We start from the raw sequence: 27,133 nt of genomic DNA, 5'->3' as shown, positions 1-27,133 counted from the left end.
AATAGCCATCCTGTGATGAATGAATAAATAAAATGTGGTACAGTCGTCCTTAGGTATCTGCAAGGGATTTGTTCCAGGATCCCCTGCAGATAACAAGGTCCAAGGACACTCAAGTACCTTATATTAAATGGTGTAATATTTGCATAAAAACTACACACATCTTCCAAACTTTAAATCGTCTCTAGATTACTTAGAAGCAACTGAACAACAACAAGATTAATGCAATGTAATACAAATACAATACTTAATGCAATGTAAATGATATGTATACAGTTGCCTTGACAAAGGAACAAATTCAAGTTCTCCTTTTTCGAACTTTCTGGTAATGCCTTCAGGTAAACAGCATTTCCCAGGGAAGCTCTTCAGAGTAACACATGAGTTCACATTTCACTGGCCTCCAGTGAGTCACTGTGAACAAATCATTACGTCCAAATGGTTGGCCTTTACAGACTGACTGAAGCAAATCAGGCTCTCCACTAGAGCTAAAGATGAGATGAGTCTCATTAAAACTGAATGGCTACGTAATAGGGAATAAGGGCTGACAGTTCCTCAGAGAAAAATATGGGTACAGTTACAATGAAAGGGGGTTAACAGAAACAAACAACAGGTGTCCACTTCACCAGTTTTCAGATGACAATCACCAAGATCAAGGGTTTGTTAAAGGAAGGAGCTTAGAGATGTATCCTTAAATTGACCTACTGTGCATACTCTTAAAGGTAGAATCAAAACTCAGATAATACCTTTAACTTCAAGCTTCTCAAACATTGCCACTATTTGTAAACACACGCTCGCACAAATCAGGCAAGCGACACAGGTCTTCTTAAGCCCTTGTCACTCTGTTCTTCAGCAAATCTTAGGGGGAGATCCTTGAGCAGACAGGGGACAAAATACCACGTTTTCTTGTTCAATCGCTTCTGTGGAACACATCTATCACTAGGACCAGGAAAATGGAATTTCCAGAAAGCAAAATATGAGAAAATATAAAAGGAACAGACTAGACAGATTAAAAAAAAAAAAAACAAACCCCAGCATCTTTTAAGCATCTACTGCAAGCTAGGTCCTAAGCATATAGTATTCAAATGCTATTTCATTTAATCCACATAACCTCTTATGTTACCTGCCTCTTCTGCCCAAAAAAAAAAAAAAGAGTTGGAAGAGATGACCTATATTGACCCTTCAGCTCTAACACCTTGTAATGATTCTACTGCCATGAAAATCTAACAAATACTACAATTTTCTGATACAGAATATCCTTCCCTAGCTTTCCAAACAGACTATACGGCAACCTTCTCTTAATGATTTGTAAGTTACTGTAATGAGTAACCTCTGGTTATCTACAGAATATAAATATAGCAGATTTTCCAAAAACAATAATTTTACTCAGATTTGAGTTGGGGAGGTTAATAAGGTAATTACAGTTTTAAATACGGGCTTCCCTGGTGGTTCAGACGTTAAAGATTCTGCCTGCAATGTGGGAGATCAGGGTTCGACCCTTGGGTTGGGAAGATCCCCTGGAGAAGGGTATGGCTACCCACTCCAGCATTTCTTGCCTGGAGAATTCCACGGACAGAGGAGCCTGGCAAGCTACAGTTCATGGGGTGGCAAAGAGCTGGACACGACTGAGCGACTAGCACCCACACAGTTTTAAATATTTTTATAACGTATCTATGATGAAGTAAAAGTCAAAGACCAAAGATTTAAGATGAAATGTGACTTCAAAAAACTTTCAGGTTTAAAGAGTAGGCATTTAATCTAATATTAGCGGTAGTTTGATGGAAAAGCTTCAAAACAATAATGACAATCAATGTAACAGACAACAGAGTTCTGTGTCTTCTATTTCTCAGATTCTTCCTGCACTCTAGCTGCCAGAACCACTTCTGACTTGACAGTATTTCTGCTGATTTCCCTACTCCTCAGCATTTGCTCTTGACAACCTGATTTGAGAAAGAGAGGAATCAAGCCTGTATATTAAGCAGAACAATAGGAAGAGAAAGAACCTAGTCTACTAGGCCAGAGAGTGAAAGTCGTTCAATTGTGTCTGACTCTTTGTGACCCCATGAACTGTAGCTCACCAACTCCTCTGTCCGTGGAATTCTCCAGGCAAGAATGTTGGAGTGGGTAGCCGTTCCCTTCTCCACGGATCTTTCCAAACCAGTGACTGAACCTGGGTCTCCTGCATTGCAGGAAGATTCTTTACCATCTGAGCCACCAGGGAAGCCCAGAGAAGGCCTAACCTACTGAGTAATAAAAAGGCTTCAGTATAGGCTTATTTGCAAGGTCGAACCTACACTCCAGAAGATTAAGAGTACCAAAAATCCAACACTCAGCTAAGCAAGGTCCTCCTAAACACTTGGTCCACAAAACTATACAGACTCTTATGGTAAAATTTTTAACACTCAAATTATTAAACTCCATGAAAATAAAGACTGAGCTTTGACAACCTCTGTATACTTAATTCCTAGAAGAGTACTTGTTGAATGACCAAATAAACTAAGCGAGCACTTTGAAGTCATAGATCTGCTGATGAATAACCTTCTTGGCTGTGTGGAACTGAGCAAAAAACATCTGCGCCTTAATTTCTTCATCTGTAAAATAAGAATATATTTTAAGAGGTGGAGGGGTTATGAGAAATAAATGAAAAACTATAAAGAATACAAAATTCACTGTCTGGTACACTGTGGGCACTTAATTCAAAATAGCTATCACTACATGATATTATTGGTAATAATAGTGCTTACCCACACAACAGAGTAAACTAGATATGATCCTTGATTCCTTTAGTATTTTCCTCACCCACCACATTTAATCATCCAACACATGCTGTCAGATCCTCCAAACTCCACCACTTTAACCCAACCCAACCATTCCAACCTAAAGCACCATCATGTCTTGCCTAGATTACACCAGGTGTCTCTATGCCCACTCTCAAAACTTGCAAAACTATTCTCTACCTACTACCTTAAGGCACAAATCTGGTCACATGACTGCTCTGCTAAAGTCCTTATTTTGAGTGTGACTGGTTCCCTCTTACACTCAAAATAAAACCCAAATTCTTTAAAACTATGACCTACAAGGCCTCACATGATGTTTGACACCTTACCTCCTGTCCTTTCTCTTAGTTCATTTATTCCTGTCACACTGACCTTCTTGTTGCTAGCTTGTCAATCATGTTTCCACTCAAATGTGGCTCCTCAAAGGGGACCTCCTTGGCCATCCTGTTTCAGTGTATCCTGTCTCTCCCCATCATTTTTCCCTCTTTACTGAGCTTTACTGTTTTCACCATCCTTTATGCCATTTTTATAATACTTTGAAATTATATTAGATACCTGCTACCCAGTGACTGTCTACCCTTGATAGTATGTTCCAAGAAGCCACGTTCAGTTTACCCTAAAAACCCCATCACCTTTCACCATATCTAGCATACAACTGGCCATTAAGACACTTCCTGAATGAATAATAAAGGCTGGCATCTAGGTCCAGTGAGTGCTGAGTTCTACTAGAAATCATCAGTCCAGTCATTTATGAACCACACGATGCTGAGGGGCTACACTCCAGGACTACAACACTGACAGTTGTGGAATTCTGCAAATGTAGAATCGGCACAGTATAACCACTGGTGGCAGTCAGCTGACAATTATAACAGCTCTATCAGACAGATGCCAAATGGACAAAAGCTAGCTGGTAATAGCCAGTTGAAGCCATTATGGAATTCTACCATGCTTGAACTATTTTCCAAAGTTTGATTTACTACTGTTGTTTGGCATTTTTCTTCACAGTTGTTTTATTGTAAAAATAAAACCAAGCACCATTCCTGTTCACCTGCTCTGTCAAACTAAACTGTAAACATGTTCCAACTACACACACATCCATTTGTCCTAAATATACACTGCTGAAAATAAAAAGTGGTTTTAAGCCACAGTGTCCCTACTAAAGAAATGTAGAAAAGTGTTTTTAAACATGCCTAAGATCATGTAGAATGCAAAAGAATGAGTAGAAAGAGTAGGCTATCAGACAGGAGGAGGGGTGGTTCAGCCTAACAGAAATATAATAATTAACAAATATTTGGGATACATGTCCCAAAACAATAATGATTTCTTAGGCATAACCAAACAATGGCAGTTCCAGTTTAAATTTTTGGATGTCAATCTAAAGTGTTCTTCATACACATAAGTTGTGAACCATGAAACTAATCAACAAAATTAAAGAGAATATCAAAGTTTTCTTACAGTTTTCAGTAATTTCAGAACATACAAAAGCTAAAATTTGAGAAAACTGATACATTTTCACATTAGGTTTGCAAATGATTCTAGAATCAGTTACTAGTCATTACCTTCTCTATATTCGCTATGGGCCTAATGCCGTATGTTGTAACCTCTAAAAATAAGTCTCCATTTTAGTAAAATGATGAAACCAGTATCTCAGTGAATAAAAACAAGGAACTGCTGAATGTCAGCATGTTTCACAGACCACAGCTAATTAGATGATTAAATGATAGATTTCTCAAACTCTTTTAAAAATAATTCAGATATAGGAATGTTAAGAAAAGCTCAACTTTTTTTTTTTGGAACTCAACTTTTATAGCAAATTCATTTTTTTTTTTTAACAATCAAGAATCCATTCCTGGGAGTTTCCATGAACAACATGCACCAGGACAGTCAAGCAGAAAAGTGAAGAAAAGGAACAGAAGCAGGGTGCCAGTGATTTTCATCTTACGCTTTCAAGAAATAAGATTATCTTTATAAAAGTCTAAACACTGGCAAAGCAAGGTTCACTTCTGTCCTCGGACAACAAATCAAACGGCCCATAAGAGCACAGCACCTACCACTCATCTCCTAGGCATTAGCAGAGAAGTCACCAACATTCTCCCGGCTAAGGCAAAAGGCTTTACAGAACTCTGCAGGCTGCATTTCCAGTCTGCAGAGTTTTGAGCACTCTTCCCACAATCCTCACGCCCCAAACTACACAAACCAGCACGTGACTGAGAAGCCGGTTAGAGCAGGAAGGAACACTTGGGTATGCAAACAAAGTAAAAGGGTAGTAAATACAGGGGCCATACTGTGTCTGTGAAAGCTGACTTGCTTAAAATTTTTTAGAGAAATCAAGTTATTTCCTAGTCAATTCCTAACAAGCTGTTGAGAAGTGACATTACAAAGGACACTGGGATACTTTATTCTGAAACTCAGAATGCAGAATACACAGGTTATGATACAGGCATTTTAAACTCAACACATTCATTTCAGCCTTCTCACCCTGTGGCTCAGCTCGAGCAATAACCAAAGAACTGCTTCATTCAGAGGCATTTCTAAAAATGAATAAATAGCACCAGATTAATAAAACAGTAATAAATTAAGTACTCTGGGAGATTCCTGCTGTTTTTTTGTTTTTTAGCTTACCATGTGCTATAAAAAAAGTGTTCAGAAAGCAAGACCGTTTCAGGTGCAGGATTATTAGGGAGCAGCACACATACAGAGTGCTTACCAATAAACAGCCTGGGACAAGCCAGATGTGATGGGAGCACAACTGTGAAAACGTAACCGCCAGTTCGCAGTGTGTACCTCCAGGGATTTGAGTCCTATGTTTAAGGTCCATCATCTAACTCAGGGCCTAATTGGACGGATAAACGTTTGACTGGAAACACTATCCTATCGACGTCTGGAGATACAGACCTCAGCAGAGCACTCGCTCAAACATTCCTCATCGATTGTCTTGTCAGTTACTCTCCTGAAGGGTTAGACACCTTTGGACCATGTAAGTAAAACAAAACAACCCCGATTAATCCAGGAAGCTCTTCAGGAGTTCAGTGTACAAGAACCAAAATGTTCTAGGACGTCGGCCTAAAAGAGTCAAGAAGCAGTTGCGCCAACTTGGGGTTAAGGTTGACTGTTTTACCCTCTCCCTACCTCAGCCAAGCCAAGCAACCAAATAAATTTTACTCTTGCTTCCTGAGTAGGGAAACACACACACACACACACACACACGTATAAATATCTCACAGAGACAGATGGTCAGCATTTTTCTTGAAAATGCTTCAGTGAATCAGTATATGAAATCTGTCTTAAAACCTCACTTTTGAGCTTTTATTCAAATATTACTCTCTTTTATTTCACTTAAAAATATTAAAGTGGTAGAACACAAATACCTAAGGCAACTAGCACTTTGGTGTTAAACTAGATTTTAAAGACATTCTTAAGCTACCTAATATCGAGTTTCTAAGAACATAGCAATGCATTCTGTGGTTGAGATTGATTGGAGAAAGTTTACTTCAATCAAGAGAACTTAAAATTTTACATAACTTTACAGTTTATTCCTCTCCACTATCTCACAGTACTATTAAAATTAAACAGGCTAAAATCAGGTATTATTCCTAGTTCTTCTGTAGACAAAGAAAACAAGAAGTTCAAAAGGTTTAGTGACAATAAGGGAAGCAAAACAAACAAAAAAATTCAGGTTCTCAGACTCTAAATTACAGGTCTATTTTAACACATTAAGAAAGAAAAATAACTGTTTAACATTGTTACTATTACTACTTTGAAATAAATAGTTTATAAGTAATGCGGTATATGGGGAAAAAATGTTTTATATAACATAAGCAATTTAAATGTCCTTCATATTTAAGAGATTTTTACTTCCTTTCTAAATAATGATTTAGTTCAAATTCATTATCTTAGAGCAGTTGTTTTCCCAATGCTTTTTCTCACATAGCCTTTCTTTCTTATCCATTAAATAATACAGAATAGAAGAGTATCAAAAATATAATCCTGGGACTTCATGGGTGGTCCAGAGGTTAGTACTCCACACTCCCAATTCAGGGAGGCCTGGGTTCAATTCCTGGTCGGGGAACTAGAGCTCACATGCCGCAACTAAGGGTTCGAGCGCCTCAACCGCAGACCTGCCTGCCTCAACCAAGGCCTGGCGCGGCCGAGTATTTCAAAATGCACACAGACGATCTCTTATTTAGAAGCTAACTCTTAACAATCTGCAGCAAGTGACTAGCCAGTGAAGCCAAACATAAGGCAGTCTCCACTGTGTCTAACGGCCTGTGGCTCAGGGGTGAGAGCGCTGGCCTCATAAACTGTTTTTAAGTCATTCTTTTTTTATCTTCACTCCAAAATTTTTCTACCCAAAGTTGGTAACAAACAAAAGTTAGATAAAATAAAATCTCCATGTAATTAGAAGACTGCTAAACTACAAACCATGACTCACTAATTCTGAATATTAGTCAATACAAAAGAACTCCTATACATCAAAATAACCTGGGCACTGCCCTAGAGTTAAAATTCTGTTGTAATATTTTGCAGCTGCTGTGAGTTTCTCCTTGGTTCAAAAGGAGAGAAATGAGGAGGAGAAACGGGTAGCAAGGGCTTGAAAAGACTATTGCTAGAATAAATGACCTGAACACACTAAGATGCCCACAGCTTTAAACAGCCTTTTACTCACGACATTTAGACTTAAGATGGACTTGGAGCTCACTCCCCTCTACTCAGCATGTTTTACAAAATGTGAAAATTAAACAATGTATGTGAAGCACAAAGTGTTGGCCTGACACAGTTAATGTTCCCTACTATCATGATGAAACAGTCAGGAATTCTAGACAGCCATAAACCTCCAGCCAGGGTTTTTGAGTTCAAAGCCTAACACTCTTCACTACTACGGTTACTGTGTTCCAAAATTAAGACCTAGCTTCCAAAATACAGATCAACTGTTTAGCTCTCACGTTACTTCTGTTAATGTGTGCTATGTGCTCAGTCGCTAAGTTGTGTCTGACTCTTTTTGACCCCATTTTGGACTGTAGTCCACGAGGCTCCTCTGTCCATGGAATTTTCTAGGCAAGAATACTAGAGCAGGTTGACATTTTCTCCTCCAGGGAATCTTCCAGTCCCAGGGATCAAACCCACCTCTCTTACATCTCCTGTACTGGCAGGCAGAATTCTTTATCACTGAGCCACCTGAGAAGCCCAGTTGGGGGAATAACACAGCTAATATGCTATCTTGTTCATTTGATCTCTGCAAATGGTCTCTCTATTCCCAGAGATCCTCTCCAGAGCCTGCATGGAGTAATAATTCTAGATGCTTTACCATCAGTCTATATCTTGGAATCTGTAAACACATTTCTAAATTATCTACACATCAACACATGCCTAATTACCTGCAATTAACAACCAAGGTAACTTTCTGGAAAATACCTCCTTCTCTGCTTAGATTTATCATTTCCTCAAAAAGCTTCTTATTTTTATATTTCTCCATGGTAGGAGAAATTAGACAAGATTTACCATCAAAGAGAAGTAAACCTAATGCTATGTACAACTTAGGGCAAGCCTTAGAAGAAATGTAAAATTCCCTGTTTCACTGTTCTAAAACGTAAAACACAGTTAAAAGTAGCTCTATTAACTATAGAGGGCAGAGGTGAAGTGCATGTCAATTGTAACCAGTTAACTAATTAAAGTATTCTAACTCCATATCCTCCTGGTAAATCAGAAAATTAGAAAAAAGGCTGAGAGCACAAAGTAGGGGAAATGGCAGCACTGAAGCCGAGTCCATTAACCTTAGAGACACTGACAGCCACTCTGATCACAACACGAACACTGCTCCAAAGCCTGGCGCCAACTCAGTTTTCATTACTTAATTGTATAATGAACTTCTAAAATTACAAAAACCAATACATCATTTTAGAAATCTCTGCACTAAGCTCACTTTTCAGAGTACTACTATCACATAGTGTCTAAGCAGCTTAAATATTCTCGTAAGAACTGGCAAAATTAGGTGGGTACCCCCAACCACTCTAAACTTTAAAGGCTTCAGGGTGAGCCCACAATTGCTTTATACATATGCAAGTGATTAAGTGTTCCTAGACGTTTATGAAATATTGATTAGTGGTGAAGAGAAAGAATACTTCTTAAAGTGCTATTTTAAGCTAATTCCCTAAATTAAATACGTAAGATTAGAAGAAAAGTTTTCACATACAAAGTCATAGCACAATGATTATCATCTTATAGAAAAAAGGTAATGGAACTAATTATTTCTATTCAAGTCAAAAAGGTTTAGAAAAGACAACTCTTCAACAGGGGTATCTCGGGACTCCCCTGGTGGTCCAGTGATTAAGACTCCTCGTTTCCACTGCAGAGGGTGGGGGTTTGATCCCTGGTGTGGAACTAAGATCCTGCACGGTGCAGTCAAAAAAAAGTGGGGCGGGGGGGGGGGGTATCTCTGAGGGCCCTATGAAAAATAAGTACCTGGAAAGGCAAATTAGAGTAGCCTCAATCCCAGCCCTCAATAAACTTAGTTTAGATCAAGAAGTAACACAAGGACAAGGTGGGGTTAATCATACAAGGCCTATGAGAAGGAAATGGATCTACTCTAAGTCATAAAGGAAATTATAAAACAGCATTCCCAGAAACCTAACAAAAACCTTAAGTTTTCATCACATCTTGGGGTTACATTCTGAGGTGCAGAAAAGGTGTAGGATGCAGTCAAAAACTAACCTAGAAACCCCTTTCAGATCAGATCAGATCAGTCGCTCAGTCGTGTCCAACTCTTTGCGACCCCATGAATCGCAGCACACCAGGCCTCCCTGTCCATCACCAACTCCCGGAGTTCACTCAGACTCACATCCATCGAGTCAGTGATGCCATCCAGCCATCTCATCCTGTCGTCCCCTTCTCCTTCTGCCCCCAATCCCTCCCAGCATCAGAGTCTTTTCCAATGAGTCAGCTCTTCGCATGAGGTGACCAAAGTACTGGAGTTTCAGCTTTAGCATCATTCCTTACAAAGAAATCCCAGGGCTGATCTTTAGAATGGACTGGTTGGATCTCCTTGTAGTCCAAGGGACTCTCAAGAGTCTTCTCCAACACCACAGTTTAAAAGCATCAATTCTTCGGCGCTCAGCCTTCTTCACAGTCCCCAACTCTCACATCCATACATGACCACGGGGAAAAACCCATAGCCTTGACTAGGATCGAGGTTGGTCATAACTTTCCTTCCAAGGAGTAAGCGTCTTTTAATTTCATGGCTGCAGTCACCATCTGCAGTGATTTTGGAGCCCAGAAAAATAAAGTCTGACACTGTTTCCACTGTTTCCCCATCTATTTCCCACGAAGTGATGGGACCGGATGCATGATCTTTGTTTTCTGAATGTTGAGCTTTAAGCCAACTTTTTCATTCTCCACTTTCACTTTCATCAAGAGGCTTTTTAGTTCCCCTTCACTTTCTGCCATAAAGGTGGTGTCATCTGCATCAGATCAGATCAGTCACTCAGTCGTGTCCAACTCTTTGCGACCCCATGAATCGCAGCATGCCAGGCCTCCCTGTCCATCACCAACTCCCGGAGTTCACTCAGACTCACGTCCATCGAGTCAGTGATGCCATCCAGCCATCTCATCCTCTGTCGTCCCCTTCTCCTCCTGCCCCCAATCCCTCCCAGCATCAGAGTCTTTTCTAATGAGTCAACTCTTCGCATGAGGTGGCCAAATACTGGAGTTTCAGCTTCAGCATCAGTCCTTCCAAAGAAATCCCAGGGCTGATCTCCTTCAGAATGGACTGGTTGGATCTTCTTGCAGTCCAAGGGACTCTCAAGAGTCTTCTCCAACACCACAGTTCAAAAGCATCAATTCTTCGGCGCTCAGCCTTCTTCACAGTCCAACTCTCACATCCATACATGACCACAGGAAAAACCATAGCCTTGACTAGATGGACCTTTGTTGGCAAAGTACTGTCTCTGCTTTTGAATATGCTATCTAGGTTGGTCATAACTTTCCTTCCAAGGAGTAAGCGCCTTTTAATTTCATGGCTGCAGTCACTATCTATCTGAGGTTATTGATATTTCTCCTGGCAATCTTGACTCCAGCTTGCACTTCTTCCAGTCCAGCGTTTCTCATGATGTACTCTGCATATAAGTTAAATAAACAAGGTGACAATATACAGCCTTGATGAACTCCTTTTCCTATTTGGAAACAGTCTGTTGTTCCATGTCCAGTTCTAACTGTTGCTTCCTGACCTGCATACAAATTTCTCAAGAGGCAGATCAGGTGGTCTGGTATTCCCATCTCTTTCAGAATTTTCCACAGTTTATTGTCATCCACACAGTCAAAGGCTTTGGCATAGTCAATAAAGCAGAAATAGATGCTTTTCTGGAACTCTCTTGCTTTTTCTATGATCCAGTGGATGTTGGCAATTTGATCTCTGGTTCCTCTGCCTTTTCTAAATCCAGCTTGAACATCAGAAGTTCACGGTTCACATATTGCTGAAGCCTGACTTGGAGAATTTTGAGCATTACTTTGCTAGCCTGTGAGATGAGTGCAATTGTGCGGTAGTTTGAGCATTCTTTGGCATTGCCTTTCTTTGGGACTGGAATGAAAACTGCCCTTGTCCAGTCCTGTGGCCACTGCTGAGTTTTCCAAATTTGCTGGCATATTGAGTGCAGCACTTTCACAGCATCATCTTTCAGGATTTGGAATAGCTCAACTGGAATTCTATCATCTCCACTAGCTTTGTTCGTAGTGATGCTTTCTAAGGCCCACTTGACTTCCCATTCCAGGATGTCTGGCTCTAGGTCAGTGATCACACCATCGTGATTATCTGGGTCGTGAAGGTATTTTTGTACAGTTCTTCTGTGTATTCTTGCCATCTCCTCTTAATATCTTCTGCTTCTGTTAGGTCCATACCATTCATCTCTCCTTAAGTCGATGGCCTATATTTAGGGTATTTACTCCGTCTTTCTCAGTGCCTCTTCCTCTTTAAAGTAAGGATTACAATGTACCTACATCATCAGGCTTATGGGAAGATTAAACGAATTAAGGTAAACTCTAGCATGCAGTAGTTAAGATAAAGGTAAGCTGTTATCTTTAGGATGCTTTTTTTAAAAAATGTATCTTTAGACCAAAAAACACACTCAATTATGAGATGGTCGAATTATAAGGCTTGGGAGAATTGAGAATGACAAAGAATAGATTCACTTTCTTCAACTGCAATCAAAATCTCCCAAGAACATACGCTCAGTACCATAAGGAGTGAGTGATGGCTGAAACTGCCTGCACTATTAAAATACTTTTTTGGCAGGACAAAAACATAGTTGAATACTCATTTCTTCTTTGTTTTTGTTTTTTGGGGTTTTGGGGGTTTTTTTTTTGCCACAACACACAGCTTGAACCCAGGTTCCCCGCAGGGAGAGCGCAGAACACTAACCACTGGGCTGCCAGGGAATTCCCTACCCATTTTAATATACTTAGAATGCAGCTTCACTCTTCATTTTTCCTTTAAGCTTATTTCTTTGCTCAGTCTAGCTCTGTTCCATCTGAGGGACTGGGTAATCAATTTTTCAAGATTACTCCAAGCCTCCTTTAAGGAGTAAGTGTTTTTCTATTTTCTTTTTTTTCCTTTTTTTCATTCAATTGGTCATACAACACCGGAAAAAACCCACCCTCACATATAAAAAGTTTCTGCTGAAACAGACACACTCCAACACTTAAAAATAAAATATCATCTCATCCAAGCTAGGAAACAATAATAAGTCTGGTTTGGAAATGGCCTAGCTACAGTTTCCCAAGCAGTCCAAAGGGCAACTCAGATGCTGCAAGGTGGAGTGTGTGTCAATATTTTGAGTTTCCTCACCCCTCTTTCTCAATTTCTGACCACAAACTGGTAACTTCATCAGCTGACTGGCCAGCATAAATGCACATGAAGAAATGTGATACTCTACCCTTCTCATAGTTAGCAAGCCGGGCTGCCCAAGTTTAGAAAAGAACCTAACTTTTTTAAAGGATAACTAATTTTTTAAAAGTTCATCAGCTAGTTCAAACAATTACATTAAAACATCAGTTCCCTGGTTCCCTAAAAAAATAAAACATCAGTTCCACAGTGAAAGACATATGGAGCCGATTTTATTTTTAACTCTTAGTTTTTCATTATTTTCATTTTAAGTCACTTTGTCTAAACTCTTTAACTCTTTTTACTTTTCATCTCCAAATCAGTCATTGCTTCTTCATTTAAGCAGCAACTGTTCATTTTTAAATGAACAGAGCTATTTATAAAGTATATCCTTAAACACAAGTAGAAAAATATGCAACACACAAATAAAATATGGTTTAAGTGTGATCACTCTGATGGTCGGGTAATAATGAAATAAAAAACAGCTACACAGTGGAAGGGGAAGGAGAGGAAATAAAAACCACCCAGACATCTCATCCTGCTAAGCTAATGCCTGGAAACACTGACTTAACCATACCAATAATTTCTGTTCCACATAAAAGGCATAAATTTTACTGGCAAGTCCTGCATAATCAACAAGTGATTTAAAAAAATAGCATGAGCTTCCTTCAAAAATAAAGACATGAAAAAAATTTAATAAAATAAAGACATTAAATATAAAATAAGTGAATCCACTATTCTGCACACTGGCATCTCTCACTTGGGCAGACATTGAGATTTACCCTCAAGATAAGTACTCCTCCAGGTTTACAACGTTGCCAAAGCTATTTCAAGAAGTAACCATCTGATTCAGTCATTTTTCCAATGATTCCTTGTGGAGTCAATGGCTTTCATACAGAAAAATCCCCTGGTCTTCAACGATACCAACAAAGGTAAGCATCTTGCTTGTCTTGAGAACTTGTAAGAATTACAATAAGGTATATCTGTAAAACCATTTGTTTCCCAGAAAATACTTTAAATCAACTCTTCAAGAATATTTTTCTTAAACCAAGGACATGTTCAGAGGTTTCCACTGTAAACTGGACCATTAATTCATTAAAACTCTAAGTTATACCCAGCTACTTTGCCACAGGAGTAAAAAAAAAAAAAAAAAAAACTAAATATGAAAATGTAACCCATGTAATTTACACATCAAAGTCTGAACGCCTTAAGGAAAATAACTGTATGTATTTCCTACATTTTGTTATATACTCCGTCATCCAGTACAGTAGGGCTTCCCTGATGGCTCAGTGGTAAAGAATCCACCTGCAATGCAGGAGTCAACGGAGACGCAAGTTCGATCCCTGGGTTGGGACAATCCCCTGGAGGAGGGCATGGCAACCCACTCCAGTATTCTTTCCTGGAGAATCCCCATGGACAGAGGAGCCTGGTGGACTACAGTCCACAGGGTCGCAGAGAGTCAGACATGACTAAAGTGACTTAGCACACATGCCAGTACAGCACCTTGCACAAAATTAATGTTTAAATAGCTGAATAAACTATTAATGGAGAAATGACGTAATTACACTATTTATACTAAACTTTCTCATGGATATTGAATCACTACCTACCACATGAAAGTACTGATACATAGAATCCAAAAAACCAGAATGCCTCTGTATACTGCAACGTGGCACAGAACTGAGTGGAAAAGTGTAAGGAGCACATCATTTGACAATTTCTAATAATCTATTTCAACTGCCAGTGGCTTTGAAGACTATAAAGTTCAGAAAAATAGCCCTTGCCTTGTTAAAGTAGAAAAAAACAAAAAACCATGACTTACCAAAGACTGACATGTGCTAAGAGCTTTCAGGATGACAAACAGGCCTACAACAACAAGAACTGACAGCTTTGTGTGTGTGTGGTGATGGGGAAAAAGGAGTAACTTCTTAAGAAAGCTATAAGAATGTGGAGCATGGAACAATCACTTCCTGCCTGAGCAGAGGAAGAGGCAGACAATGAAGGATGATTTCACTGTAGCATCTGAAATTGAAGGGGAGGCATTTTAATAGGTGCCTGTAAATGTTTTTCTTTATAAAAAATAGAATTTTAATGTACATATTTTAGTACCCCACTTTTTTCACTTAGTGTATCTTACCACTCAAGATTAATTGAAATAATTATTTATAAGTTAACTGAATATATTTTAGATTAAAAGGGGATGAAAGGTATAAGGAAGGTAAAAGCAACAACTACATGTACCAGCTTAATAAAAACCCTTTTTTTTTCCAAAAAAGGAGTCATTAATTGTGTAATTAATTTATCTCTTTGAAGAACATTATATACAAATACATTTATAAAGGAGGAAAAATTCCATAGATGCAAATACAGCCAACTTCCTAAACTTCTGGTTTGCTCAGTCAATCTAATTAGCAGTTAAGAGAAAAGCCTAGAGCCACTTCACATCCATTAGGACAGTTATTATCAAAAAAGCAGAATATAACAAGTATTAGCAAGGATGCAGATAAACTGGAACTCTCATGCATTGCTGGTGGGAATATAAAATGATGCAGCTGCTGTGGAAAATAATTTGGCAATTCCTCAAAAGTTAAACAGAATTACCATCAGTTCCAGCAATTCCACTCCTGGGAACAAAAGCAGAGACTCAAACAGACACTTACAAATCAATGTTCACAGCATCATTATTCATAAAAGCCAAAATGTGGAACCTAAGAGCCCATCAACTGTTGAAAGGATAAAATATTTTGTGTGTGACACTGGAATATTATTCAACCATGAAAAGGAATAAAATTTTGACACACAGTATAATATGGATGAATCCTGAAAACACAGTAAGTAAAATAAGCCAGATACAAAATTATAAATATTGTATGATTCCCCAAAGGTCCAAAAGTCAAAGCTATGGTTTTTCCAGTAGTCATGTATGGGTGTGAGAGTCGGACCATAAAAAGGCTGAGAGCCAAAGAATTGATGCTTTTGAACTGTGGTGCTGGAGAAGACTCTTGAGAGTCCTTTGGACTGCAAGGAGATCAAACCAGTCCATCCTAAAGGAGATCAACCTTGAATATTCACTGGAAGGGCTGATGCTGAAACTGAAGCTCCGATATTCTGGCCACCTGATGCAAAGAGCTGACTCACTGGAAAAGACCCTGATGCTGGGCAAGACTGAAGGCAGGAGGAGAAGGGCATGACAAAGGGTGAGATGGTTGGATGGCATCACCGACTCCATGGACATGAGTTTGAGCAAGCTCGGGGAGATGGTGAAGGACAGGGAAGCCTGGCATGCTGCAGTCCATGGGGCTGCAAAGAGTGGGACACAACTGACTAACGATGATTCCCTTTATATGAGATACTTGGACTAGCAAACTCAGAGAGAAAGCAGAGTTTACCAGGGGCTGGAGGTAGGGAGGAATTGGGAATTATTGTATCAATATAATTGTTACAAGGTTCTATCTGGTATGATGAAAAATTTCTAGAAACAGATTAGCAGTCATGTTTGCACAACACTATGAATGCATTTAATGCCACGGAATAATACACTCAAATGTGGTTAAAATAGTAAATTTTATGTTACGTATAGTTTACCACCACCACTCCCTCCAAAAAAGCCTAAGGGGCCCATTTGTGAATTGTCAGACAGCTAGATAAATACTAGGCACGGAGTATTTATGATGGTTATTCTCACATTCACATTTCTCTAATTCCAAGCCAGACTAAGACCAAGGAAGGTATTAGAGTATCATTTATACCTTCCATGTAGAAAGCCTATGAATGCAGAAGAGAACAGCCAGTGTGGCAAGAGCCACTTGAACCAATGCATCAGAGCTACTAAAGCAGACAAACGTCCTCAGGGAGCTGGCACTGAGCACCCAGAGCACTCTACTGATAATGCAAAATAGAAGGGGAAGCTGAGCAAGGTTGATTCCTTCCATAGAAATCCTATGTTACAAAGCTCCGAGTATGAGTTTAGGAAGTAGCACCTTACAATCTTAATTGTAAACATTAGTGTGTGATGGGCAGTAGGAACAATCCACAGGTGATGAACCTGTGAATCTCTACTTATGCAAATAATGTTTACTACATAATCAAGACAAAGTTTCAAGAACTAGAGATTTACAAATTAGACATGTCTCAGTTCTAAGGAGCTTATGTCTAGCCAGAGATGTAAGACATCTATATAAAAAATTCAGCTCAATCAACATCATTTAGCACCTTACACTCAACGACCTGAACTGAAATCAGGGGCATCAACACTGTGCTAAACTCTGGGTATTCAAAGGTGATTAAGATACAGTCTTGTGAGAAAAGATGAGAGGTGAACAAATATTTAAATAAAATACATGTCACAATAAATACATATCAAGTCTACAGTGTACAGTACCAAAAAATACATACACAAACCATCGAAGTTTAAATAAAAGGTCTTATTATAAAGTCTAGCATTAAATGTAGTGTTTTGATTTAATAATTTCACCGAAGTACACAGACCTGGTCCCTCAATTTCTCAAATTTTTTCACAAATGTCAACAAAGAAGGACTTGCACACTGACTAGAAAGCATTAACTTGAATTTATGATCTAATGGGATGATAAACTCACAAATGACTATATGATAAAGGCCGTAAGAAAAATAAATGCAAGGGTCTTAAGATAGGGTTCAAGGAAGAAAACATAATGAGAAAAAGGAGAGGAAATGGTATTTAGAAGATGGTGTTCAAAATGGCTCTTAAAAGAGGAACAGATAAAAGTGAGGAAATCGTGTGAATCTCTCAGTAGATAAGGTCACTGAGGCAGGAACTTGCCTAATTCACCCTCCACCACTAGCCTGCTGCACTCACTCAGGTGCTTAAAAAAAAAAAAAGCCTTCTGAATTCCACTGAAGATAGTAAGAGAAATCCACACTACCAAGATATAAAAGCAAGAACTGTATCCTTAGTCTGAAAAGCAAAGGAGACTCTTGGACAATTTGGCAGGAAGTAAGGGCAGCTCACCGACACGTGAATATTCTTGTATCATCACAAAACAGGCAGATACCTAAGAACCTCATAAAGCACTTCCCTCCACGAAAAAAAGCTGGGTATGGGAAACAAAGGAGAAAGTAGAGTTACTCTAAACAGTGTAACTTTCTGTATCCTTTGAATGCTGGAGCATGTGAATGTATAATCTATCTAAAAGATTAATAAAACCTAATTTTTTTATATTATAAAACAATATATTCAGAGACAATGAAAAGTAATATAAAGTAATAATAAATAATTTCTGTTTAACAACCACTAGTAACATCTACATGTGCTTTCTTCCTATGTGTAGCCTCTGAGTTTTTGTTTTTAAAGCGTGAGATATAACTTACATCCCATACAAGTCACCCACTTAAGGTGTACAACTCAATGGCTTTTATTAGACTCACAGAGTGGTACATTTAGCTCCACAATCAATTTCAGAACATTTTCAATACTTCAAAAAGAAACCGCTATCACTGTTCACTGCCATTCCCCTCTCCCTCCAGCCACTGGCAACCACAAATCTACTTTCTGCCTCTGCAGATTTGCCTGTTCTGGGCAATTCATGCAAAAAGAATCACAGAATATGTGGGGTTTTCTGACTGACTGCTTTTATTTAACACGATGTTTGCAAGGTTGATACATACTGGAGAATGTGTAAGTTTTGTTGTTGTTCTGTTGCTGAGTCATGTCCAACTCTGAGACCGCCCCAAACTGTAGCATGCCAGGCTTCCCTGCTCTTGACTATCTCCTGGAGTTTGCTCAGATGAATTCCTTTTCACTACAGAATACCATTCCATTGTACTAAATGTTGTGTTTTAACAGAACTACAATCATTCAGATACAGCATTTCTTGTGTCATAAATGCTTCATATACGCCACAGTTCAAGAAAAGCGCTGTGCCCCATAGTGGGCTGTCCCTCAGTTTACTTATCATTGAACATCTCAAGTTTTTCCAGTTTTTTCTACTATCAGTTCAGTTCAGTCGCTCAGTCGTGTCTGACTCTTTGTGACCCCATGAATTGCAGCACGCCAGGCCTCCCTGTCCATCACCATCTCCCGGAGTTCACGTCCATCGAGTCAGTTTTCTACTATATAGTTTTCTACTATAAACAAACTTTTTAAAATGCAAATGGAAACTCCTTTCAAAATAATCTATCTAGATCCAGGGAAATGCCTCTCCCAGAAACTGAGCTTCCTAATCAGATTTGCCAGAGAACAAAAGTCATGTTCTTCTAAGGAAAACTCAGGATTTCATCTACCCTAAAGTCAGGATGCAACAGTTAGAATTGGACATGGAACAACAGACTGGTTCCAAATAGGAAAAGGAGTTCGTCAAGGCTGTATATTGTCACCCTGCTTATTTAACTTATATGCAAAGTACATCAAGAGAACGCTGGGCTGGAAGAAGCACAAGCTGGAATCAAGATTGCCAGGAGAAATATCAATAACCTCAGATATGCAGATGACACCACCCTTATGGCAGAAAGTGAAGAGGAACTAAAAAGCCTCTTGATGAAAGTGAAAGAGGAGAGTGGAAAAGTTGGCTTAAAGCTCAACATTCAAAAACTAAGATCATGGCATCTGGTCCCATCACTTCCTGGGAAATAGATGGGGAAACAGTGGAAACAGTGTTAGACTTTATTTTTCTGGGCTCCAAAATCCCTGCAGATGGTGATTGCAGCCATGAAATAAAAGACGCTTACTCCTTGGAAGGAAAGTTATGACCAACCTAGATAGCATATTCAAAAACAGAGATATTACTTTGCCAACAAAGGTTGGTCTAAGTCAAGGCTATGGTTTTTCCAGTGGTCATGTATGGATGTGAGAGTTGGGACTGTGAGGAAAGCTGAGCACCAAAGAATTGATGCTTTTGAACTGTGGTGTTGGAGAAGACTCTTCAGAGTCCCTTGGACTGCAAGGAGGTCCAACCAGTCCATCCTAAAGGAGATCAGTCCTGGGTGTTCATTGGAAGGACTGATGTTAAAGCTGAAACTCCAATACTTTGGCCACCTCATGTGAAGAATTGACTCACTGGAAAAGACCCTGATGCTGGGAGGGATTGGGGGCAGGAGGAGAAGGGACGACAGAGGATGAGATGGCTGGATGGTATCACCGACTCGATGGACGTGAGTTTGAGTGAACTCCGGGAGTTGGTGATGGGCACGGAGGCCTGGCGTGCTGCAATTCACGGGATCGCAGAGAGTCGGACACGACTGAGCGACTGAACTGAACTGAAACCTAGGTAAAGGATAGATGTTAAAAGCCATCTAACATGGAAAAGTATGGGATGGGGTGAATTCGGAGAGTAAGCACTGACATGTATACACCACCGCGTGTAGAACAGAGAGCTCTGAGGAAGCTGCTGTGTAACGCAGAGCTCAGCTGGGTGCTCTGTGATGACCCAGAGATGTGGGGAGGGGGCTGGGGGAGGCCTAAGGAGGAGGGGATATACGTATACATACAGCTGATTCCCACTGTTATACAGCAGAAGGTGACACAACATTGTAAAGCAATCACACTATAATTTTTTTTAATTTTGAAAAGAGAAAAAAAAAGTATGTCCCCATAAAACCCAGATTAAGAATGAAAACTCATAATTTTAAAGACACAGTAACATAGTTAACCATTACTAGCCGGATTCTTCCATCAGAAATGTTTACGGATGAAGAACGTAAATACTCTGTCCAAATGTGATGCCTAGTATTAAGTAGCTTCAAAGAAATCAGACCACCTTTCCCTTCCCGAGCAGGATGAAAGAAAATAAACAGGAGATAAGTCTTGACTGAAACAGTAAAGATGTATTATTTACTCTTGCTACTGGATGACAGTACATGAAACCCAACAGGCAGAAAGAAGATGTCACCCATATAGTCCACCAGGATCCTCAGAAGCCATTAGACATATCTGGTTCCCCTAAAACATTTTCACTGCCTGTGACTTCCCATTCATTAATCAAAAATGTAAACAATTTCTAAATCACAAAGGTTTTAATTCCAAATCAGTTTTACGATTGTTAATCCCCACCCAGTAAAATCCCTTAGAATCTGATCTAAAAATAAAACTATGTGTCAAGTGTTCCTCAAGAAAAACTATCTACACTGATTGGAATGTGAAGCAATTAACACACTTCTTGAGTGAGTTGCCAGAGAGACTTGAGATAGCCTGGGCCAAAACCAGTAACAAAGGAACAACACCCACTTGACGTTTTCCTTGGTTAAACTGACATTCTAGGACTAATTTTAGGAGAAAGGCGAACAGATCTGAAGTTACCTACTAAAGTCATTGTGAGCTTCACAAGTATCCCGGGAGAAAAGGAGGGACAGAATGACGCAACCACTATAAAATTAAAGATGAAAACTATGATATGTAATTAAGGAATTCTTACTCACAACTTTAAGGCAAAAAAAAAACCAAAAAAACAAAAAAAAACCAGCCATTAGTATTCTAAGGATTACAGCAAGGTAGTTAAGCCCTGTACCAAAAATACTAACTGAATTATAACACAAATAACTAGTATCACATTTGCAACCTGGGCAGTTTAGCAAATAAGAATTCTTAGACATCCACACACAAAGATACACACACACACACACACAACCAAAACCCTAAACAACCTCATCCTAAATGAACCCAAGTGTCCCTTGATGTCCCAATTAATTTAGTCAAGGTGAACAAGTTTCCAACTACAGTCATTTCTTTCGGAGAACTGATTTTCACAACACACATGATTTAAAAAAACAAAAGATCTTTTAAGTCAAAGCTTGACTTTATGGTTTCATAAACCCCCCACTGTCACATAGTCCACCGCCTTTCAAAGGCACTAGTTAAAATTCTCTTCTGCAAGTCAACATTAAGGCATGCTGTTCATCTAACAAGCTCCTCCCAAGACCAGGATTATTATGTATGGGCTATTATGTTAACATGCAAACAAAAGCACTCCCCATGTAACATTTTTCTATTTTTAGGCAACAGGTTATTAACAAAGCTTTATCTGGAATTAAAATGTGATAGAATCATGCACCTACTACAAACAGGTTACTTGAAATAGTAATTTGAAGTTATTAATTATATTTTCCATTTAATAAGTAGCCTAGTGCTTCTGGAGAAGTCAAATTTAACTTCCAAGAAGTTGTTGTTTAATTCTCAGAGCAAACTTCTTTGGATTTCACAAATGGTCTGTTTTAAACTAAAAGCAACTAGTCTCCGAGCAGTTGTAATATAATACTTAATGTTTAACCATTCTCTATTTCATCTTTTAGATACTTTTCATCGTAAGTGACGAGCTTAATCTGCTTCTCACTGTTTTCTCCTGCAAAACCAAAACCTATAAAATATGTTCTCCTGTATTTCACTCAAGCCTTCTCCTTTGAAGGCATACACATCTTTTAATTCTTGTTAAATAAGAGTTTTAGAAAACTAAGCACTTTCACTACAACTTATAATCACAAACACTGTGTATCTAAAAGATAATAAACTTTTACACAGAAATAGTAACAGGTTAATTTTCCCAAGTATCCTGTGTTCAACTGGGCCAAATGTTGGTGTTGCATTTTAAACAGCACAGCCCTTAAAGTGATAAGGGTGAAAACAAGCCAAAAGAATTTTAATCTTAATGTTCTTGAGTGGTATATAAGCATCACAACCCAAAAAAGATTCAGGAACTTTTAGATGAAGTCTGTTAATATCATAATAGTCACTTTAGCACAAACATTAACCACAACAACACAGCTCTTTGGGGAAAATTATGTTCATAGAGCTAAAGACTTTAAAACAGAACTGGAATCCACAGAATCAATCCAAACAGTGTACTATATAAAACATTTACTAAACTAAAAATCCTCAGTTGCATTCTACAAGTTTTCAGCTGTTTCATATAATCTGCCTATTTCTAAGCAATTGGGGAGCACAATTTATGTTGTCAACAACCATTTAAAATGCAGTATTAGTAGACTGTCTTACACTTATAAAGACAACACTTTTGTGAGCAAGCACAACTTCAGAAGAACCTTTTGCAAGAACCCCGAGAAATACGAATTCTGTTCATTCACCACAGTGCAAAGCAAAATATCTGACAAAAAGCATTTATCAAAATGTTCTTGACGGAACTTAACAAAGTAAATCTGTGCAATTACTAACAGCTTTAACATCATCAAGAGAAGGGGGAAAATCGATTATCAGCAAGAAAATTAACAACACTCGTCTAAAATAACTCCAATTAAACCAACTAGCTCACTATTTTCAACAAAGAAAGATCCTTCGCAAGCTAGGCAACCTTTGTTTCAGACCCTCATCTCTCACCACTTCCTTCCTGCACCCCAGACGGCTTGCTGCTCCCCAAATTCATCCCAACTCCTGCACATCTCGGGGCCTCTGTACCAGCTGTTTCCTCAACTTAGCCTGCTCCGCCCTCCCCACCTGAAGAGCATTTGCTCAGCACGAAAAGTCCCCTCCAGTCTACGAGCTCCCTCAACTGCCCCAGGCAAAACGAGTTGTTCCAAACTACCACGACCCTGGGTAAACCCATCCTAATCACAGCGTATTGTTTTCACACTTGGGAGCGAACAGAGGGGCCGCGTACCTCCACTCAGACCCTAGAGGACGAAGCAGGCAGAAATAATGAACGCGGGCTGAATCCATTCCCTCCTTAAGACTTTTCAGAACCCCGTCACACCTAGAGGAGGCACAGCAGACCCTAACCTTCCTCCCACCAGAGAAAGGGGCACACCCTGGGCCCCTGAGCGAGAACAATGAATGAACACAGTCGCCTCGCCTCTCCTCCTGTCCAAACGCCTCTCTCGGGGCATCGACTAGCTCTGCAGAGCCTCTGCAGCTGCACAGCTGAAGCGTCCAGGCGGCTCTCACTTCACACAAAGGAGCCCTGGATCTTTTTTCCCAAGCATCCTGGGGCCGACCGTCAGTATAAGCATCCCAATGGTATCATCAGTAACCCGCAGAATCCTGAGCCCCAAGGGGAGGCCCCGATCCCTTCCTTTGTGGTGGAACACCGACCTATTTCCTCCTCTTGTCCCCGACTGCTCTCACCTTCCCGAAAAGGGTGTCACTTGAGAGAAGATGCAAGCCCGGGTCCCCCCACTCCGCGGCCAGAAAGAAACGACGGTGGTCCACCTCAGTGACAACACGGATTCGAGGCGTCTGGGCGGATTTTCCCGTGGCCGAAATACAAGGACTGTGCAACGGGAACTGGGGTGGCGCCCGCACGTTTCCCCGAAACACAAGGAAATCTCGAGTGGGGAATGTGGGGACTCGGCTCGCCGGCCATGACACCGAGCCCCGGGGCCCCCGCCCGCCCAGAGCCACCCGGGGTGACAGCGGCCTGGCCCGGCCCTCCGCCCGACCGCCGCGGGGCCGTTCCGTCAGCTACGCCCTAGCCGGGCCGCCCGGGAACCCGGCCCACTCAGCCCCGCCGCCCCGCTCCCAGGGCCCGGCCCTGCAGCCTACCTGAGGGAGCCCGGCCGCCTCCGCGTCCAGTCGTCCGGCGGCGGCGTCTGGTCCGCTCCTCCTCCCCGCGGCGGGTGAGGGAGCGGGAGGCGATCACATTCGGCGCGTCCCCAACCCAGGGGACGGGGCCCCGGGCAGCTCTCGCATTGTCCCACTCGCGCTCCGCGGCCTCAGGGCACACACCCCAAAGCCCGGCCACCTGTCCCTCTCCGGGCCCCAAGAGCGGCAGGAAAGCCTTCCCGTCTCACTCTCGTTCTCGCCTTAATCCCGCCATCTAAGATGGCGGCCCCAGCGCCCGCACTTGAGAGACTCTCGGGCGGCCCCGGCAGGCGAGCCCTACACTCGGTGCTCCTCCTCCCGACCTGCGCCGCCACCAGCTCTGCTTCTGCGCGAGCCCGCCTAGGAGCCGACTTCAAACTTGGCTCGGGCATCCATCGCTCTGGCCTGAACCCTGGTCCCACCTCCTAGTGGGCGTGGCCTAGAGATCGCGCTGGTCGCCATTTCCGAGCCGTGAAGGCTCTAGGGCGGGTGCTGACTGGCCAACGGAGTGGCTGTCGAGGAGGGTCAGAGTTTAGCTGCCCCGAAGGAGTCTGAGACTTAAAAGGGAGAAGAAGGCCAGCCTGGTGACATCTCAAGGTCCAGAGATAACCAAATGAGCCCGAGGACTCAGTGTAGAGAACAATGTCCAGCTTTGGCGTGTCCTCCCTGGAGTCCGACGCATCAGGTGACACATCGCGACTCTGTCATTTACCCATCATGTGGGAAAGTCCGTAATCTTTTGAGTCTCAGTTCTTTGGTGGCTCAGACGGGAAAGATGGGAAAGAGTCTGCCTGCAGTGCAGGAGACCCAGGTTGGATCCCCGGGTCGGAAAGACCGCTGAAGAAGGGAATGGCTACCCACTCCAGTATTCTTGCTTGGGAAACCCCATGGACAGAGGAGCCTGGCGGCTACAGTCCATAGGGTTGCAAAAGAGACACAATGTAGCTACTAAACAGGAACAAACACATGAATATTTTAATGCATATACCCATCGCCCCAGCAAGTCCACTTCTGGACACTAATTCTAGAGGAATAGGTACACGAATGGCCACCCACTCCAGTGTTCTCGCCTGGAGAATCCCAGGGACGGGGGAGCCTGGTGGGCTGCCGTCTATGGGGTCGCACAGAGTCGGACACGACTGAAGGGACTTAGCAGCAGCAGCAGCAAGCACAAAAAAGCACTCGCTAAAATGTTCATTGCCATGTTGTTTGCATTAGAGATGACACTGGAAAAAAATGTTACTTAGTTAAAAAGGAAACTGTTCAAATAAAGGGTGCTATCTCCACAGTACAGGATATCCATCTGTTAAAAAGAATCAGTTCTATGTACTGATTTTTTTTTCATCAAAGACATTACATTTTAAAAAGTAGAACATGTTCAGTTCAGTCGCTGAGTCGTGTCCGACTCTTTGTGACCCCATGAATCGCAGCACGCCAGGCCTCCCTGTCTATCACCAACTCCCGGAGTTCACCCAGACTCATGTCCATCCAGTCAGTGATGCCATCCAGCCATCTCATCCTCTGTCGTCCCCTTCTCCTCCTGCACCCAATCCCTCCCAGCATCAGAGTGGGAGTCAGCTCTTCACATGAGGTGGCCAAAGTACTGGAGTTTCAGCTTTAGCATCGTTCCTTCCAAAGAAATCCCAGGGCTGATCTTCTGACTATTCATTCTAACACAGGCACACAATGCTACCCAATACCATGTACATTTTTTACTTTAAATTTTTATTGAAAGCCTGTCAGTACCACACGTTGTTCTCCATATTGAGAAGTCAGCAATAATCAAAAGCTCTGTCTTGTGAAGAGAAAGCCAAAGAAAATATAGTTAGTCCTATGTATGGTATAAAGGGAAATGAAGATGAAGCAAGAAGAGATAACAAGACTATGTGGACTCAGCTTCCTCGGTGGCTCAGTGGAAAAGAATCCACCTGCCAATACAAGAGGCAGGGGTTCCATTCCTGATCCGGGAAGACTCCACATGCCGAGAAGCAGCTAAGCTCACGTGCCTTAACTGCCTTAACTATTGAGCCTGTGCTCTGGAACCCGGGATCCACAACTACCAGGCCCATGGACTGCAGCTAGTGAAGCCTGCAAGCCCTGGGGCCACGCTCGACAGCAGCAAGAGCCACTGCAATGAGAGGCCCGCACACCTCAACTAGAGAGTAGCCCCTCCACTTGCTGCAACTAGAGAAGAGCCTAAATAAATAAAACTATTTTTTAAAAAAGAGTATATGGACCTATATATAAATATAAAGTGAAAGTGAAGTCGCTCAGTCATATCTGACTCTTTGCAACCCCATGGACTGTAGCCTACCAGGCTCTTCTGTCCATGGGATTTTCCAGGCAATAGTACTGGAGTGGATTGCCATTTCCTTCTCCAGGGGATCTTCCCGACCCAGGGATTGAACCCGGGTCTCCTGCATTGTAGACAGACGCTTTACCATCTGAGCCACCAGGGAAGTCCCTATATAAATATAAAGTAATATGTAAAAACAAAGACATAAGTATACAAATACACATAAGTATGGAAAGGGAATCCATGCAGGGGAAAGACTGGAAGACATTGAATAGGGAGGACCGTGAGGGGATATTTTTTGATTTGGAATAATGACATTTCCTATAATAATGATGTTTGGGCTTCCCTGTTAGCTCAGTTGGTAAAGAATCCACCTGCAGTGCAGGAGACCCCGGTTTGGTTCCTGGGTTGGGAAGATCCGCTGGAGAAGGGATAGGCTACCCACTCCAGTATTCTTGGGCTTCCCCTGTGGCTCAGCTGGTAAAGAATCTGCCCGCAATGTGGGAGACCTAGGTTCAATCCCTGGGTTGGGAAGATCCCCTGGAGAAGGGAGATAGCACCCACTCCAGTATTCTGGCCTGGAGAATTCCATGAACTGTATAGTCCATGGGGTCACAAAGAGTCGGACACTACTTAGCGAATTTCACAACGTCATTTCCTGTGAAGGTTCTTGGCCTCCTTATTCAATAGAAATTGAT

General features: G+C 41.2%; 1 protein-coding gene across 7 annotated transcripts in view; it reads right to left on the bottom strand.

Moving 5' to 3' along the window:
- The window catches only part of RAF1 (Raf-1 proto-oncogene, serine/threonine kinase), a 75,849-nt gene extending 51,413 nt beyond the window's left edge, over nucleotides 1-24,436 (bottom strand). For 4 of the 7 annotated variants that reach the window (XM_024982726.2, XM_024982728.2, XM_024982727.2 and 1 more), the window contains exon 1: nucleotides 24,101-24,376. The gene's annotated coding sequence lies outside the window, so the exon portion shown is untranslated. 7 annotated transcript variants of the gene reach the window in all.
- Between the last annotated feature and the right edge of the window lie 2,697 nt (nucleotides 24,437-27,133).

The sequence above is a fragment of the Bos taurus genome, chromosome 22 (assembly GCF_002263795.3).
Source record: "Bos taurus isolate L1 Dominette 01449 registration number 42190680 breed Hereford chromosome 22, ARS-UCD2.0, whole genome shotgun sequence".
NCBI lineage: Eukaryota > Metazoa > Chordata > Mammalia > Artiodactyla > Bovidae > Bos > Bos taurus.
The sequence above is the reverse complement of the archived record's forward strand: the minus strand, read 5'-3'. Positions and strand labels throughout refer to the sequence as shown.